Source organism: Oculina patagonica, chromosome 2 (genome assembly GCF_052425735.1).
Source record: "Oculina patagonica isolate OP01 chromosome 2, crgOcupat, whole genome shotgun sequence".
NCBI classification, from domain to species: domain Eukaryota; kingdom Metazoa; phylum Cnidaria; class Anthozoa; order Scleractinia; family Oculinidae; genus Oculina; species Oculina patagonica.
The window spans coordinates 14,640,366-14,658,493 of NC_135759.1; the positions used below are offsets into that span (position 1 = coordinate 14,640,366).

Sequence of the window (18,128 nt, forward strand, 5' to 3'; positions counted from 1 at the left end):
ATATTAAAAATTCAAAATGGCCACTATAAAACATTCGCGAAAAAGGTTGGTTAATCTTTTATTCATATTCTGAACGGATGTTAGTGCTCTCTCTGCTGTATTTTATTGTTCGTAGCTAAGGATTACAGTTCTTTTTTGTAAAAACGCTTGTCGTGTACGCTGTTTACAATAGACTGGAAACTTCTTTGAAGAGCAATCTCAAAATTACCATAAAAAGAATTTGAATGAAAACAGCGAAAATAAATAGACAAACGAATACACTACATATATCGTTAAATTATTTTCATGGATAGCAACACTAAAAACCTTTGGAGGAGATTGACGTCGTTGTGTCGAACGCTATCTGGGCAAACGGGCAAACCTCGTACCCAGATCCTCTCTTTTTTTCTTTCTTGTTGTCCAGAGAAAGAACAAGAAAGTGACTATTCAGTACTCAGTTCATGTAGTGACACTTCTTATTTTCTATATATTAGCTGTAAATCACACTTAAACTTATTTTTGAACTGAAAAAAATTTCGACAAAAGGAAAATTTTACTCTCGCCTAGCCTGTGTGATTATTGTGCGGGAACTATATTCAGTGGGCTACCTACCAATAGCAGCAAGTAACTTGAACATATTGGGTATATATAGTAAAGCGAATATAAAGCATAACTGCAAGCAAACGACATCAACTAAGAACTTGTTAGTGATTCTCCACAGAACAGGGAAGGAAATAGAAAGACGGCGTAGGAACGAGATTTAGTCCGCGCAACCGTGTTAATATACAATGAAACTTCTCTTTCAGATATGGCGATGGGCCGGGGGAGGGGTTGTTAGAGCTCTAACAGCGCTTCTACCTAAATTTTAGGTATGCATCTTTGTTAGGTTGACTTTCGTTCAGCACTGATACATATGTTATGGTTAATGATGTACTACAAAGCCACTGTGAAGATTTGAAAACGGTTATCGATTTTTTTAGAGCAGGTCTGAAAACAGGTGTGTTAAATGGCATTTTTTGTTGTGAAATTAGGTCTGTATTTGCAGATGGGCGGCACATGTGCACAAGAATTGCAAGGAGTACTCTCTCTTGGGCACATTGAACATATGGTACATCGTTTTTTTATCAAATAAGAGCGGATTTATTAAGATATTAGAGCTAATTTTACTTCCGTAACACCGCTAATAAGTTTCTTTCACCAAACATCTCAGGTATAAAAGGAGAAACAGAGCAAACCGTAGAGCTTGAGATAACCGGAAGATGGCATTTTATTCAGAGCAACACCGCATAAAAGAAATTAGCAACACCGTTATACCTGAAAATCGCATATTTCCCTTATAGAATTCCTTACATTCTTTAAAAGAAAAGCACTGGTGTAAAGAAACTACGCAATTTCAACGCAACGTTTGATCTTCCACGCTATGTCCTTTATGCAATGTGACGCTATAAGATAACATAGCTTTTGTGGAACAATCATTCAACACACAAATTGTCAGCTATTTTTACTTTGATTTTTGACCAATTTGGTGAAAATTATTAGATAAGTCTAGCGAAAGGTCATGGGTTGTGCATGTCTCCATGCGCTCTATTTTATGATGAGATTATTATCGGTCAGTGTGATTATGTCAGTGAAAGACATCTGTTATTTCTTGTGTGTAGAATAGAATAGAATTTACATTGTTTAAAAAACTGTGTTTGAGGTTGTATGCTAAATTTCGTGTGTGGGATCTCAGACTACAAGTTTGGTGGGAGAATGATTCACCACTGAAGTATTCAACTACTTTTATTTACCTCTCTTTCTGTTTTGATAAGTTACGTAAAAAGTCTTAATTGACTATTTGTGAAAGGTCATCAGTTGTGTATGCATATTATTTTCTCATCTATTTAGTGTTATCGTTTCTGTTTTCGGTTAACAGTACATGAAGAAGAGATCAGATTAATTAACTCTGTACGAGTTAATTTGATCTTTCGCCGTATATGACTGTTGGTGAAGTGAAAACTGAATTGAAAAATGCATTTTACGTAAATATTCTCTTTCCTGCTGAGAGGCCTCTTTCGTGTTTCGTACGGGCTAGGAAACGAGGAGATGTGAAAAGTAAGCGAGCGGAGCCTGCAGAGAATCGAATGAAAAAATATTGTTTTTCCTCTTCCTCCACTAAAGGAGCCTCTGCGGAAGAGAGAGCTGAATATTGGTGTCTGGATGGTTAGAAATAGCTATATGGACAACGGTTAGTTGAAATATGACTTCGCTTTTTCATAATTCTTGGTGTATTCTTAGCAAGCTGTTTCTTATTAGTGTTTTGCTGTTTTGTTGTTTTGATAAGTGAGCTTTAAATGATGAATTATGTTACACCGAGTACGATGCGAAAACAATGTTTGTAACTGCTGTTTTAATTTCGTTTAGTTCTTTTGTCATAATACAGTTATTCATGTTATAATGATATTCTTCTTTAGTGCACTCATTCTGATTTTCAAAAATGATATCATCATCAACAGCATCATCAATATTTGTTTCGAGTGGATATTCCATATTTTGACAGTTACCTTGAGTTTCTATATCACACTCTTCACTTTTAACATAGTTATACCATGCAGCAAAATCGGCTAGACAAACTTTCTCAAGTTGACGAGGTCGTCTCTGATATCTTTTCAGCAAATTATCAGATTCAATGTTTTCAGAATTGTCGGGTAATTGTTGAATTTTATCCATAGTTTTCAGCAAAACTACTCTTTCATCGGAGTTACAAGTGTTTAGAAACTGGAACTGTCTTGATGCACGTCTTAAAGGCATTTGTAACACTAAATAAACTGCTTCCTGTGCACTAATTTCAACTGCATTAATAAACTTGTTTCCTATATGTCGAACTCGGTCTCTTATGTTTTGATTCCCTGACTTCGCTTCCTCACATGCCGCTTCAAGAAGTCTGCTCATTCCCCTTTGACCTTTTGTAATATAAGATAAAATATAAATTGCACAAGCATATGGATCCAAAACATACTGTATATCCATATTAGCCTGCCAAGCTCTCAGAAGAACACTATTATAACTATTGATTCTTATTTCACATGGTGCTCTCTTTAATAAAACTGTATCACGATTAAGAGAAAATCTAACTGCTCTTATATACTGCTCTTCAGTTAAACTTAGCTTGTTAAGAAATTCATCAAAGCTTATATCAAGACCATATTTCATATCATCAAGTGACTCTTTTATCTTATCAGATTGATCTTTAACATCTCTCAATTCATCATCAGTCAAATTTTCCTTATTGAGAGGGCTCAGAATCATTGTCGTACGCATAGGAGGTAATGGAAAATTAAATCTGCAAATTTTCTGACCTTTTTTGTTACAAGTCTTTGCATGTCTGTGTGTTTGTAAATTGACCAGATCAACCATTTCAACAGAAGTATTGTTTTCACATGTTAAATATTTGTCAACGAACTCTATAATTTCATTATTACTGCTCAATTCAAAGTGCGGAGCATTTTTTATCCATAATAAAGCATGAATATGAGGACTTCCTCTTTGCTGAAATTCAACTCGATAAAAAAAATCTGCAATCTCTCCAACAGGCATAACATCACTTTTCAATACATCATAAATAAGACGCTGAACCATATAATCAAAGTTCCGCGCACAGCTAACGGGATCCTTCTGAATAAGTTTAGATTTCTTTTCCCAATTCATTTCATTTATGTCATCATCACTGTACTCTATGTTATCAATAAGCCTTCCGAGCATTTTTAACAGATGATGCCACCTTGTTTCGGCTGCTGAAAAAGAGCAAAACCATGTTGGATTTCCTAACTGCCGTATCATAGCAAATAAATCCTTCTTACACCGTTCAAAATAAGCTGGTGATCCACGCACATCTTTCAGCACTCTAAAACCTTCATCGAGCTGAATTAAGTTATTCACTTGTTGTGGAGATTTCAAATCACCAGCAGTAAGCTTTCTTCCCTTCGTTTTACACTTTCGCAAAGAGAGTGATGCAGTATCTTGAATTCTTTTAATTTGCAACTTCTTAAGCTTATAAAAAATGTTACTTACTGACTTTGCAACTCTTCTATCTTTAATACGCAATTCCCACTTGCATATAGTACTATAATGAACAGGTATAACTCTGTCTTTGTTTTCACATCTACGTTCTCCACAAAAAATTGTTGGAAATGCCAAAACTCTGAATCTTTATCAATAAAAAGTCCTAGCGGTCTAGCACCCTCTGCTGGAGCAACATTTATAATTTTGTCAACATCCTGTATTGGATCTGGATCTTGTAATAAAGTATAAGTAACCCCAGATGGACGTTCATCTACTTCACACCACTGATCATCATTCTCACTAATATAAGCAGTACCATCACTATTACAATGAGAAGAATCATTACTCTTACTAGCGTTTTCATTATTGCCTTCACAAGATACATTTGATAAAACTTCCCTTTCAAAAAATTCGGACCATTCTGCACTATTATTGCTCTCAACAGTATCAATCCAAGAATCAGAAACTTCTATTCCTTCATTTTTAAACAGCTCACTTTTATTAACAAGATATCTAGCTGCGTCTAACACTTTCTTTGGTCTTACAACTTCAAACTGATAATAATGTTTATAGGCAAGACGTCTCTTAAGTTTTACAGGCACTGTAAAAGAATCGTCAAATAGTCTTGGAAGAGAACTCACACTAGAATTCACATTAGCAGGAACATTGACTACTGCTCCACAAATTTTCAGTTGTCTACCTCTTGGCAATTCACGCAATTGCATAAAACAAATACGAGGCGCCACTAGTCTCTCTTCCAAAGAAGTTAAATTAAGAACCTCTGGTCTGACAGGAAAACTCATTCCATTTGCTTTCGCGCATGAAGGTAATCTTCCAGAGAGCAGACTTGAGTGACATGTTAAACAAATCCATTCAGTACTGTCCACACTCAGTACTTTAGTAATGCATGAATCAATGATATCTGAACAACAGTGAGTGTATACGTCCCGAATACACTTTTTAACCGATGACCTGTACCACAACTGATCACAACATGTACAAATATATTCTGCACCACGTTCTACGCTTGAATGAAAATACTTTATCAGCTTTTCGACATCTTTTATCCTTTCTTCCTTTCCTGTTACAGTTTTGCCACTACACAACTCGTTCTGTATTCTATCTCTTTTTCTGCACTTTTCATTAATTTCATAAAAATTGCTTACACTTCCTTTTCTTTTGGTGTAGTCTCCCATACAAAATAAATCATTTCTGTCTTCAGAACTGTCACAACATTCATTATCATTTTCCATTGTTTCATCACATTGCAAAGTTGTATCATTTCTAGAAGTAACCAATCTATCACTATTCTCTACGTTAGAGCAACTGATATTTTCATCTTCATAACTATGACAACATTCATTATCATTCTCCATTGTTTCATCACATTGCAAAGTTGTATCATTTCTAGAAGTAACCAATCTGTCACTATTCTCTACGTTAGAGCAACTGATATTTTCATCTTCATAACTATGACAACATTCATTATCATTTTCCATTGTTTCATTACATTGCAAACTTGTATAATTTCTAGAACTAACAAATCTATCGTCAGAAGAAGTCATATTTTCATCTTCATTACTGTGGTAACATTCGTTATCATTCTCTATTGATTCATGACACTGCAAACTTGTATCATTGTCTGTACTAACCAATCTACCGTTAGAACAACTTGTATCTTGATCTTCATTACTATTACAACCTTCATTATAATTCTCTATTATTTCATTACAGTACAAAGTTGTAGAATTTTTGTACGCAAGCAATGAATCACTATTATTCTCCTTAAAACAAGCGATAGCTTCAACTTCATTACTAACCCATTTGTCAGAACTATTCTCTATCGAACAACTAACATGATCCTCAACTTCATTATTGTAGCATTGATTACTAATAGAATAACGAAAAGGAATAGTAGATACATAATGATGTTCATCGATATGACCTATAACAATAGAAAAACGCATTTCATCACATGTATACCGCGATTCTACAACAGTCTCCTCAGAAAAACCAAAAGCGGATTCTACAATATTTATTCTCAAATTATAAGCATTTGCAACAGCTTGAACAATAAGAGCGTCACACCAAGTACCTTCTCTGCACATATTATTCAAATAGTGTGACCAAGACTGTCCTTCCAAAAACTGAATGAATTCTTCGGGATTATTTCTAAGATACTCAACACCAGCCAAACGCACTGCCAAATGATTTGCCGCCGAGCCAAATATCTGATGACTAACACTTCGAAAAAAACAGTCTCCATTTCCACCACAATCAAAAGGAGCAAGATCAAGTTCCCGTAATCTATTTCTCAGTAACAAAGCAGAATTACAACTTCTACCAGCTATAGCCCTACCATTTTTATCACAATCGAACACAGGACCAGGATTTGTTTCAATGTAACCACAACGCAGAAACATTTTATCCAATACAAAAAACTTCTTAACAAATTTAAATTTCAAAAGCTCAAAAACATTCTCAACAAATAAACACACAGTATTTTGTTTTAATTTCTTATGTTTCCACACCCTACCAAAATCATAGTGTGACTGAGCAAAAGAAAAACGGCATACGCTACTCATTTTAAACCTCAACTTTAAATACAAACACGAAACATACTCGTAACGATTCAATGTCTCAGCACGAAAACTACCACAAAGAAAATTTCTCAAACCTGAAGAGCGAGGAACTTTATACTTAATATAGTTCCTTATGCCACGTTTAACTGCACTCTTCTTATGAAATAAGCTATGAATTTTCTTAAACGAAATCCGAGATGGAGCTCTATCCCTTTTCTTACGAATTCTCTTACACACTTCTCGCCGATGAAAACAACATTTGTAAGAGCAAAACAGTAATTTTACTCTCATCGAGCTCACAAAATTCAAAGCCAAAATAATTCTTACAACAACAGAAACGCACACTTTCAAATTTTCTTTCATAGACACTTCCATTAATACATTTATGACAGTTCTGACAAATTCGACAAATAGGTTTCTCATCCATTGATTTTAACATATTTCCGTGAATTAAAAGCACTTAATAAAAATAGATGTAACCTTGAGAATACTTTTAACATTTGCGAACAACACTGATCTTCACAACACTCCATATAAGGAAATAACTAGAACATCTCTTCAAAACACGTAAAACACGTTTAGAATGCTAAACAGCTATCAACATTCTCTCTATTATCTATTGTATCGAATTAATCAAAGAAACCCAGCACCACGCACACCACAAACAATATCCATATATTAACTCACAAAAGCATGTTACTGCTTTGCTTCCGACTAACCATAAATTTAAATTCAAAAATAAACATATCACTTCCACCAACCTAACTATATAAATTCCAAAACTTTATTCCTCGTTTAAACAAAACAATAATTTCAAACTCAGAAACTTCCACAAAACCATACTTTCGTGACACTAAACATTGTTTGATTTTTTACAACGATATAATAAAAAAATCTGCTACGTTCGAAGCACTTAAATCACGCGCATAGTTCAACAAAAAATACCCTGTTGAAACCTTAACCGTTATTGTAAGAGTTGTAAACAGAAATCATAATTCATTTCAACTTTTTTCGGAAAGAAAAACACCAAATTCCAAATCGACACTAAATATAAACCTGGTAGACAGACAAACCCGAAGCTATCATTAAAATACAATAGATAAAGTACAACTGTTCATAATCTTCATACTTTCCAGAATAGCTGTTATTAAAACATACCAGAAAATAAACTATAAACAAATTTCAAAAACTCATTCACCTAAAAAACAAAATAAAAACCGCTTTCTTTGCTCAATCAAACCTGCCTTATACTGTAACGTAACAATCACAAAATCAAAACCCTTTACCGACCTTTACCCTTTTCTTATTTCAAAACACAATCACGCATGGTTAAATATTCTAGTTTGCCCTTTTATTCTCCATCAATTATAAACTACACTACTCATTTCTAACTAACCTGATGTACTAATAACTTCCCAAGCTATGTTCCTTGTTTAAACGAAACATGCATTATTTCAAACTCGCAATTTCTCGAAAAACACTACTTTCGTGACACTAAAAAATTGTTTGATTTTTACAAAGATATAAGCAATAAATATGTTACATTACCAGCACTGAAAACACTCACATAGTCTAACAAAAATATCCTGTTAAAACTATTGTTAGCGATATAAACAGAAATAAAAATTCATTTTAACTAATTCCCAAACTACAAAAGTCAAATTCAAAACAAATACTAAATATAACTTCCTACACAGCCATCGCGAGGCTATTTATTCTCATACTTTACACAATCGCTGTAGCTGAAACATTAACTATACAAGAAAATAAACTGTAAACAAATTTAGAAAATTCATTCCTCTACTAAGAAATATACAACTGCATTCTAGCTCCTTTGTTCAATAAAGAATAGCTGCGTTATACAATTACGTGACAATCAAAACACAAAATCATTAACCAATCTGTATCTTCGAAGTAAATCATCCTTACTAAAATATTCTGATTTAATCTTTTCTCTCCATCAATTATACATTATATTAAATAACTTTAACTAACCTGATGTACTTTCTTATTCCTCTCCACAGCAGTGTTGTCTAACCCAACAATTAACTTTCACTAATGCTTTATCTTGTAGATTGAAATCGGATATACCATCTACGCAAAATATTTGACCCGAGCAAACTAAAAACTCTCTTCTAATTGTCCCAACCGTTCCATTTAAAAAATATAAAATTTAATATAGTAAACTCCTCAAATTTAATAAATCTCTTTCACTCCTTTATTTGTAGTAGTTGCCTTTATTTAAAAACACGATATGGATAAAAGCTTAAGTTGTGGGGTGGGGTAAATTAATTTTTTAAATTTAAAAATTTTTTTTTTATTTTTTTGGTTTTTTTTTTTTTTTTTTTTTTAAAATTTTAAAAAAAAAAAAATATATATATTTATAAAAATATTTATATTTAAATTTATTTAAAAAATAGCGCTAAAAAAAGAAAAAATTTTTTTTTTAAATTTTGGGGATAAAAAAAAAAAAAAATAAAAATAAAAAAAAAAAAAAATCGAATTTTGCGGACAAGGTTTTGTTAATAACAATTTTTTTTTTTTTTTGTTCCGGCGCGGCGCCCGTTTTTTATTTTTTTTAGGGGGGGGGGCATTAAACGCCGTGATTTTCATTTCAGTTAAAGTTCAATTCTCATCAACTAAAAACCCATTTGCAATTAACACTCTCAACCGACAAACCATTACAATGAAACACGGCAAAAGCAAAACAGTTTCAATGGAGAAATACTTTTCAACTTCTACTTATAAACAAAAATTATTTGTTCTTTCACAACACCGAAAAATCCGACGGCCTCACAACCGAAAAAATCAGGCGGCTTCACAAAGCAAATGTTGACATGGCGGGAAAAATATTGACATGGCGGGAAAAATATTGACATGGCGGGAAAATATCCCCCTGTACAATTATCTCGTGTCGTCATGACAACGTCGTCATGACGACAGTCGTCATGACGACACGAGACAAAAAGGGGTAAGCGCGCGCGGTAACGCTGACCAAAAGAATCGCGGGGTGAGAATAAAGAGAAAGAATTTGGATTGGACTCGGTGACTGAACGGGGACTGATAGGAGCGAGAAAAAACACCCGTCAGGGCAGTGTTTTCATAAACTCTGATTAGTAGCCGAGGCGTAGGTGCAGCCTTTTAACCAAATTATGCGATCCCTGAATTACCACAGTCTCATAACGCGATACTGTATTAGGAGTTGGGATCTTATCAAAGGAAGCGAAATCTCCGCTGATGGAGCAGAAACACCGGTAGGATCGGTCACATAAAAGCAACTGCGAGTGCCAGCCGTGATAAGCACTCCAAAATCTCACAAATGCGTTGGAGACTTGTCAAACAACTAAATAGAATTTTGGCGAGGTTGACAGAACTACGTATGCCGTGATTGCCAGCAGTTAACAATATTATTGCCCTGTAGGGTTTTGGCCTATAAGCTTAGAGGCCGAAACGATAGGATGCATACTTGTAGTCCCCGCGTATAAAGGAATGGGGCTTAGCATATTCTTGTAATATAAAAAAAATCTCAATTTTGATCAAAGTGGGAGCGCCGATAGTCTCGGTAGGTGTCATAAAATAATTGTAAGATCAAGGAACCTCGTATTCTGATTGGATGATGATGATTACACTCAAGTGCGTAACTCGTGCGGAGAGAAAGTTTACTCCAGATTTCAGTCAAACAGATTTCAGCCAACAAGCGTGAGTGAAATAATTGTTTTCAATAATCAATTTGGATATATTTGAAGGTGTCTTCTTTGGGGAAGGGGGAGTGGACAGAGGAAAGCTGGATAGTTTTTCCATCAGTTGCACATAGAGAGATAAAAAAACTTTCAAAGAATACAAACACAGCTCAAAACCACTATTTGACAAGTTTAAAGAACTGAATGTGTATCAAGTTAGTTATAAAATTATTGCCATTTTGACGAGTCAATTTTCAAATAACCAATAACCTATTTCTTGGGTGTCGGTAAAACGCCGATTCGAGGTCGAGGTCACTTTTTTTTTAATATAATTTTTTTTTTTAGAATTCGCCGTTTCAGAAAAAAAAAAAAAAACAGGAGTTTACATTTTATCCGCGAGATTACAAGCGGTCACCATAAAACGCGGACCGTGCAGACTGAGTATTTTTTCTAACACTGGTTCTCAAAATTATTTTCGACTTGGATTTTTCTGTTCTAGTGAGAAAATAGTGTTTGAAGTGTGACTCAAACTTCTCCTTACGGTCACCTCTCTATTACGGGCAGTATCCGATGTACCGACAAAATTCGCACGTACCATCTTTAGAAAAAACCTTTATAACACGAACACTCAGTGTCTAATAAGGATAACGGACACTAAATCTCGGCCACAAATTGAAATAGCAAATTATTTTAAACATAACATCTTTATTACAATAAAGAAAAGACAGATTCACATAGACTGTAATTGTCTTCTTTGGACCCTGCATGAGGCTTGAAGCAATACAGTTATGAATAAGTGCTGTATAATGAAGGACCAAACCCATTTTTTTTCTTCTCGTACAATCAAAAACTATGGCTCCTCCTTAGAAATTAAGAACCTTATTAAGAACCTACTTAGCCTAAATTACCAATAACTACCCCCAAATACAAGAACCTATTTTGCCAAACTTAGAAAATTGTAGGTTCTTACACGCGGGTGTTTACTGTATTCAGAGGGATGTACAAAAATGCTCTTTTTTAAAGTTACAACTTTATTGTTGTCATGGCAACACCCATCGTTTGTTGGTGTCTCCAAATTTTTCACCCAGAACATGCTCTGAAATGTGAAAAATGTAAACAGCTGTTTCTCAAGTCCATTGAAACACTGCAGCTTAGACCAAATATAAAGTCATCATTCTAGTTTATATTGATGTACAAGGCTTTTTCTTACATTAAAATAACCATGACTAATTAGTCAATTAACTAAGTGCGTTTTCGGCCATTTTGGTTGATGGGTTAAACATACCAGACGTTTCTTTGAATTTCTCCAAAAGTACACCGGTTCCAGAGAAGAAACTAAGAAGTCAGTTTACACAGATATCCTAGTTGCTAAAACTGTAAACATCTCTACAGGGCGGGTTCTTTTATCTTTTAGGGAATTTCAAAAATCAGCACAGGTTTTGCATATTTGGGGGAATTATTATTTTGTCCGCTCACCAACAAAAACACTTGCAACAGTGAAACTGTCCTCAGTCGCAAAGAATCTTATCTGTTGAGTCATTTTCTAATCAAAACAATCATATGTAGCCATTGTTTTGTAAACAATATCGATCAACATATAGCTTATTATACAAGAATTTCTCAAGTTCACCATTGCCATATAAATGGCGTCGGTAAGTTCATCGAGCATTCATATTCAACATAAAGTCAAGTGCCTGTACCTTTTTTCCGTCTGAGGATCATGTTGCTGTATATACACCTTCAGCGACTGTAATCTGGCTAATTTCAGCATTTCTGCACAAGTAATAGCATGCTTAGCATATTTCCTAGACTTGAGTCAGCAAGCCACGAGAAGGGCTTTAGTTTTTACTCCATCAGGCATCATAGATTGAACACAATTTACGTTGTTCGACTCTAGACGATAGCACCACTCGCTCTTTAAGAAGACAAAATGTCTTGATGTACTAGTTAAGGGAAGAATCGCAATTTTTCGAGGGATGTCCGGAAAACCTAAGATCTAAGACATCCAACAAAAGTGTGATAAATGGAGTCTGCCATACTGCAAAGGAGACACGCTTGGTCGTTTACAATCCCATTAAAAAAATAATTCTCGCTTTGTGGTTATAATTTTATGTAGTAATTTATAATAAAATTCTCGCAGTTTAGTTTCTTTACACAAAAATTTTACCAAGTTGAAATAGTTTTTTCCAATCAACATCAGCCAATTGAAATTCTTTTCCCATTTAATCAGCACCGTGGCTTTGGCATCCGATGTATTCAAAAGCCAATAGAAATCTCTGCATTTGTTTTTCAATAGATTTAGAGAGACAGAAGGAGAGAGTTGAAACACCGTGTGTCTCAATGCTGCATAGTAATCAATATAGATGCAGTTAAAAGCCGAGTGCGCGTCAACTGATGACATTTACGTGGTGACATCTATGATACAAACACCTTTCTATTACGGACACTTTACTCTGTCCTTTCGGTGTCCGTATTAGGGACGTACGACTATGAATTTCACATACCTGGATCGCACTTTAAAAAAGCAAAAGTTAAGGAGCTCTTTTATTTCAAGACCATTACTCTGTAGAATTTTTTTAAATTGAAGGCAACAAAATGCCACAGGTTGCCTCTTTATGTAACGAGAGGCACCTGTTCGGAATATTTTATTCTAAGGCTCATCTAAATACCTAAATAGTATAGGAGTACCTCCCTAGAGGATGGCTCAACAACAGTGACTGTTTGTCGCCTAGTCATGGTATGACACAATTGAGTTTGTTAAAAGGAAACTACATGTTTTTACTTCAAACTAAAAAAAACAACAACAATTTGTTCAGCAACCTCACCATAACAAGACAGAACAAAACCTGCTTAGCTTGTGATTTCTACTTTTGGTTGACAGCCAAAAAGACGTGACGTCACATATGACGAAATTTAACCGACCGACCGAGCACCGTTTAGTCAGTCGCAATTGTCGACAAACTTTTTTAACCATTCTTTTCCGTTTTGCTCCTAAGTTCCCATATAAATTTGAAATTTTCTCCTTTTTCTTAACAACTTTTCACGTTAGAAGAAAAGAGTTAATATTTATTATGAAAATACCCTTTGGACAGGGAAGGTGGGTATCCGGTCTTTAAGCCCCCAATCTATAAATTCCCAGCCTGAAGTCGGATAGGCCTCAGTAAGACGATTAGTTGCCAAGTAAATTTGTCTTGGGATGAATGAGATCAAGTTAACACAAAGTTTAGCTGACTAACGTCTGGTCGAGTACATTTTAGGGTAAAGCAAAGCAAGTCAAGCTTTGCTTCAAATTAATGTTAAATGCGGGAAATGTCTATAATTTCTAAGTATTAATATCACTTCATTTCTACTGATGCCGTGGAAAATATATAATCCTTTCTATCAAAGATTTACCATTCCACTTTCACATGAACTGATTTACGTCGATTTCACCATGTGGTAGGCTGCTATTAAAGCTGATTACTTTTGGTTTGCGTTCAATGTAATTAAGTTATTCGCTTTGTGTACTCGACTGAAAACACTCAGGAAAGCCACTGTCATCATATCACGAATGTAAAAAAAAAAAACAGTTAACGAAGGCTTAAAGAAAAAAATATTTCAGGATAATCAGCAGACTGGGGGCTAATCGACTTGGGAGCTAAAGGTGCTGGACTCGGGTCGAGTGGTTCGGATTCTAGCCCTGGCCGAGACCAATGTGTTTTGTCCTTGGGCAAGACACTTTACTTTGATAGTGCCTCTCTCCACCCAGGTTTATTTATAGGTACCAGTAAATTTACTGCTGGGGCTAAACCTGCGATTGACTGGCATCCCATCCATGGGGGAGTATAAATACTCCTTGTCGCTAGCTACTTGTCTTGTATGCTGACTTTACCTATCTTTTGGATAGATTAACAGGGTTTCACTGTAGAAAAAAGCAAAGTACCTTAATTCGCTATAATCATGTGATTATTGTAGTGTTTAAGAAGTAAGGCTCGGCTACCTAACTTTTCGAGACAAATCCAACATTCATAGTAGCAACGTTTTGAGTTCTCGTAAGTTGGTTGCACGTGTTTGAGACGACTCTCTCTTGTGTGGGAGTTTTTATGTCTTTTAAAATTGATTTCTTGGCTAAAACACTTGCCACACTGTTTGCATTCATAAGGCCTCTCTCCAGTGTGAACTGTTTTATGTGCTTTCAAATGTCCTGCTTGGGAAAAGGCCTTGCCACACTGTTTGCATTCATAAGGCCTCTCTCCAGTGTGAACTGTTTTATGTGCTTTCAAATGTGCTGCTTGGGAAAAGGCCTTGCCACACTTTTTGCATTCATAAGGCCTCTCTCCAGTGTGAACTGTTTTATGTGCTTTCAAATGTCCTGCTTGGGAAAAGGCCTTGCCGCACTGTTTGCATTCATAAGGCCTCTCTCCAGTGTGAACTTTTTTATGTGCTTTCAAATGTGCTGCTTGGGAAAAGGCCTTGCCACATTGTTTGCATTCATAAGGTTTTTCGCCAGTGTGGACTCTTTCATGAATCTGCAAACCTGTTCCACGTGTAAAACATTTGCCACACTTTTTGCATTCAAAAGGCTTCTCTCCTGAGTGGACTTTCTCATGCCTCTGCAAATGTCCTGATTGGCGAAAACACTTCCCACACTGTTTGCATTTAAAAGGCTTTTCTCCTGAGTGAACCCTTTCGTGCGTTGTCAAATGTGCTGCTGTGCTAAAATACTTCCCACACTGTTTGCATTCAAAAAGTTTCTCTCCAGAGTGAACTTTCTTATGACTCTGCAATACTTTGGATTGGCTAAAACACTTCCCACGCTGTTTGCATTGATAAGGCTTCTCACCTGTGTGGACTTTTTCGTGTTTCTGCAAAGTTCCTGCTTGGATAAAACACTTGCCACACTGTTTACATTCATAAGGCTTCTCCCCAGTATGAACTCTTTCATGCCTTCTCAAATTTCCTGCTAGGCTAAAACATTTGCCACACTGTTTGCATTTATAAGCAGTGTTTCTTGTTTGTTGTCTTTCACCTGTCCTTACTTTTGACATATTCATGTGTCCAGACCTGGAAATAAACGAAATGTGAGGAAGCATTCCAACACAATTCATCAGCTGTCACAAAGGCACTTATTTATCATGTTAAGTCAGAAACTCATAAACCCTTATGGGTTTCTGGTTAAGTGCATAGCTATAGACATGCAGTGGCTATGAAAGTAGAGATTGTCCTTTTTTTCACAAACTCAGTGACTGGAATGATATTATTTTACAGTAGTTGCAAAAGAGACATGCATGTAAGGTACCTTCATACTTTATGAGCAAGGGGGAAGGTCAGTAGGATTTACATACATACATGATTTATTAAATAAAGCAGGTTTCCTACAATGAGCAAGACCAAAGTCCTGATGTGGACCTACTGATTAATTAATTAATTAATTAATGTAATTAATTAATTAACTAATTACTTGTAATACTTTATTTCAAAACAAACAAAAACCTGCTTTACAAGGATGCCGTGTAAAATGCAAAATGATCTGAAAGTGTAATTTTTTCCATTTGTTCTTAAATTCGTTAAGAGAGCTGGATAGATTTATTTCATTTGGTAAGCTATTCCATAACACAGCCCCACTATAGCTAAAACTTCATTTACAGTAATTAGTGCGCGGCTGTGGTATGGATAGCCTACTTTCAGCATTCCTGAGATTGTAAGTCAAGGCTTCATTTAACCTGCGATCAGGCTTTCTTTTTTTTGTAGACTGTCCACAGCCCTCTATTTTTTAGTGTTTTTTTGATCGATGAGTGCGCGGTGAGAACGGCAAGAGAACTGGACGCCAGCGCAAAAATCGAGAGGATGTGGACAGTCTATTTTTTTCGCGGCGGAGGGAAGGCGAAAAAAAGAAAGGAAAGCCTGATACAATTACTTGTCAAGTTATCTGCCGCCCCCTAATTAAAGTGTCTGTCAATGCCGGAATGTCGGCGATGCCATCAGATAAGAGATAAGCGCGAGCTTGCAGCAAAGGTTGTTAAAAGGTTTATTTTGGTAGACGTAATGGCAGTTATGCGAAAAAGTTGAACAAAAATTGCTATCTCTGTGAGAGTAGTGTCTCGGTTGGTGAAGGTACTGATCCGCTTTGTGAAAATAAAGTTAAAGACATCCCCATGAACCTTTTGTGGTCGTGTCGCATTATTCAGACGCCTTCAAGTTATATTTTTACTGATCGGCAGGTTTTTTAAAAATTTGTTTTTAGCAAAAGCTGATTTTGTGCAAGGCTCCAACGCTCTGGAAAAAATTGTCAGATCAGACATTTCAAGGTCGTAGTTTACGTCACTGGCACGATTGTCTGGCGTCTTTGGTGGTGCGATGTTGCCCGGGAATGTTGCGATAATCTTCGACACCATTGGCGATAGATTACGCTCTTGTCGAATCCCGTCGAAAGCACCGCCAAGACATCTTTTCTTTCACAAACTATTCGTCTAATACACTCCCCTTGTTCATCTTTAAGTGTTTTGTTAATACAACTTTTGAGGGATTTTCTTAAAGCTAGAAAACTCGCTCTCTACTTCATTCCGCTCAACACAAATATTGTGTGTTTTATTAATGACAAATAAATACATTGTGGAATTGTCTGTTCAACATTCTACATTATTATGTATATTTTAGTTTACAGAGGAATCGATAGTTAAAAGATCTTGTATTTTTATCATTCAATAGCAAAATTAATACAGTGCAAAATCAAAGTTAGTCCATATTTATGCTTTGGTGAAATTAACATTTCATTTCATAAGCTTGCTAATTAATATTTTTATTGTTATAATTTTTCAATACATTTTTGATTGGTCTTTCAAAATATTGTATTTCTAAGCTTTCTTTCATTAAAATTCTTTGCTTGTTTTGCCTGAAAGGTTGTTGTTACATGGCCATCACAAACAAAGCAGCGCAAGATGAACAGCTTGAGCCCCTAAGCAAGTGCCTGTTACAAGGTACTTGGATGGACATTGCAAGAGCAGCCTTTAGAATTAAAGACCTGAGAGCTGAACAGCTCAAGCTCTTTTTAAAAGAAATCTCAAAAGGGTGCTGTGGGATTATTTCTTCAAAGAACCCGTCACTGCTTAGAAAGAACTCAGCCTCAGATATGCAGAAACCATGGTCGTAGTGGCAATATACACATGCACAACAGGCAACAGACTTGCATTAAAATGAATCCTTCAGCGCTGTAACCAGCAAGCGGCAAGACAAGGCACTTGCCCTGTCTAGATTTACACCAAAAATTAAAAAAAAAAGAAAACGTTTACTTGGGAAAATTATTCACAGTTGAACAACATTGACTTTTCAGAAGAAATATACTTATAAAGAAGAAATATTTGAAAATAGCGTTTTACATCTAGATATTAAAATTTAGTCTTGCGCCATCGGCTATAACCGGTTTTGCCTCGGCTCTGTCATTACATTCAATTTGCGTGGTGCCAAATTGTCATGACTAAAGGAGGATTACAAGCTCTTTTTGACACAAAAAAAATTCTTCGCTTCAAGCCAAGAGCTAATTGCATCATGGAGCTATATGCAAGCTACCGAAGTAGCCTCTGGTCTTGGACAAACATAACATCCAAACATGACATCTACAACTAAGAGATTTTGGTGGCTAGTTAACAACTATTCGCCAGGTGGGGATATTTACCAAAGCTATCCACCACTAGCTACCGACACTAAGGTGAATAGTTGTTTTAGTATATACTCAAACAGTGAGATAATATTGCCCAAAAGGATGACTTTTGATCACTTTATTCTGTTCAGGAGTGTAGTTTTCGCGTGCGAGTTGCTCGAAGGTGAATAGTTAACAATTATCCTGCGAAACCGCGCAGAATATTGCCTG

General features: G+C 35.7%; 1 protein-coding gene and 1 long non-coding RNA gene across 4 annotated transcripts in view; one reads left to right on the top strand and one right to left on the bottom strand.

Annotated features, from left to right (window-relative positions):
- Window positions 1-18,128, bottom strand: part of LOC144643120 (uncharacterized) — a 91,457-nt gene that overhangs the window by 22,268 nt on the left and 51,061 nt on the right. The window lies entirely within an intron of this gene.
- Window positions 1,910-17,514, top strand: LOC144643140 (uncharacterized). Its single transcript, XR_013568859.1, has 2 exons — window positions 1,910-2,206; window positions 17,161-17,514. It is a non-coding gene; the product is annotated as an uncharacterized LOC144643140 (long non-coding RNA).